We start from the raw sequence: 1,688 nt of genomic DNA, 5'->3' as shown, positions 1-1,688 counted from the left end.
GGCTCTGGTGAGCCTGGGATCTGCACAAGTTGCCTTGTCTTTGCTCTTCCAGTTTTTCCTAGCTTAAATGCCACCAGAGAGCTGGAGAAGTGGAGAGTCTTTATTGTATTTATCCAACACAGTCCCTCCTTCAGGAGACTTCTGGAGATGGCACAGGTGCCAGGCAGAGGGCATAGCTCCAACAATGGCAGAATGAAGAAGGTAAGGGTGATTCTCTACTCAGTCATTAACAAACTATAAAGGGCTGGTTCTGAAATGCCTGGTGGGCAGGGGGTTCCAAATTGCTCATAGATTCTGCTATATCCCTTTGACACACTGGATTGTTGTACTGATTGTATTTCTGAGGACCCTGAGCTAAGAGGGCTATTTCATTATTGGGCCTTGAGTCCTTCCAGCTTTGAATGACTGCACTTGAGTCCACATGCACATCAGCTCCAGGGGAGGGCAGAGGGATGAGGAGGGAGGAGGGGAGGCTGAAGCTCAAGCTCTGTTCTAGGGTGTTAGGGGCAGTGAAGCTCACTGTTGTTATGGACTGAGTTGTGGTCCCCCACCCCTTGCCAAATTCATCTGCTGAAGTGCTAACTCCCAGCATTTCAGCGTGTGACTGTGTTTGCAGGCAGGGTCTATAAAGAGGTAACTTACTTAAAATGAGGTCTCATGGGTGGACTGTCAGCTACTATGACTGGTGTCTTTAACAGAGATTAGGACACAGACAGACACAGGTAGAAAAAAGACCATGCCAAGCACAGAGAAGACCGCTACCCTCAAACTGAGTAGAGAGCCCTCAGGAGAAACCAATCTTCCTGACACCTGATCTTGGATTTCCAGCCTCCAGATCTGTGAAAAGATTAGTTTCTGTGGTCCAGGCCACATGGCCTGTGGTAGTTACTAGGCAGCCCTAGAAAACTATCAATAACACATTCACCTTTCATTCTCCTGATGGGGGCTGCTGTGCATAACTTGGTGTTATGGTGTTCCTCCTACTCAAGAGGGAAAGAGTCTAATACTCAGAGGAAAAGCAGCAGGGGCTGGATGGAAATCACATGCCAACGCAAGCTAGTGAAACAGACGAATAGCAAGTGTGGATTTCACAAACCTAAATTTACCTACTGCTTTACAGATTACCAACTACTCCACGAACTTTATTAACTCGTTTAATCTTCGCAACTGCCTCAGCATCACCTGGGAACTTGTTAGAAAAGCCAAGTTCTCCCCCCTGGCAGATGTAAAGCATCGGAAAATGGGGCGGGGCTTCGCGACAAGTGTTTCAACAAATCTCAGGTGGAGGTGGGCGGAGGATTCTGAGCAGCGAAAGTTAAGTATGAGAACCACTTGGGTTGGCGGGCGGAGAAAGGAAAGGTCTTTCGTCTAGACCCGCAGGTCGGAGGGTGACGTGACTTTCACAGTTGTGACTGGAGGGGCCAGGACGGTCTCCTTGACAGCCGGCCCGGAGCGCCTATGACTACAAAGTTCGCACACCTTGTTGGGTTTTATCCCTGGATCGACTGGACACTCGGAGTTCCAGTTCCTGGTCTCTAAGGTCAGTGACGCCCCTCCGGCCTCAGAGAGGCAGCAGCAGGTCTGGAGCCCCAGGAGCGCGGCTAGCCCTGGGGCCCGGAGCCGGCGGACGCGTGCGCGCGCGCGCGTTCCCCGGCAGGAGCGGGTGCGCGCCAAGGGGGTGGGTCGCC

Source organism: Bison bison, unplaced genomic scaffold, assembly GCF_000754665.1.
Source record: "Bison bison bison isolate TAMUID 2011002044 unplaced genomic scaffold, Bison_UMD1.0 scf7180017864461, whole genome shotgun sequence".
In the NCBI taxonomy this organism is placed as follows: Eukaryota; Metazoa; Chordata; class Mammalia; order Artiodactyla; family Bovidae; genus Bison; species Bison bison.
Note: the sequence above shows the minus strand (reverse complement) of the source record.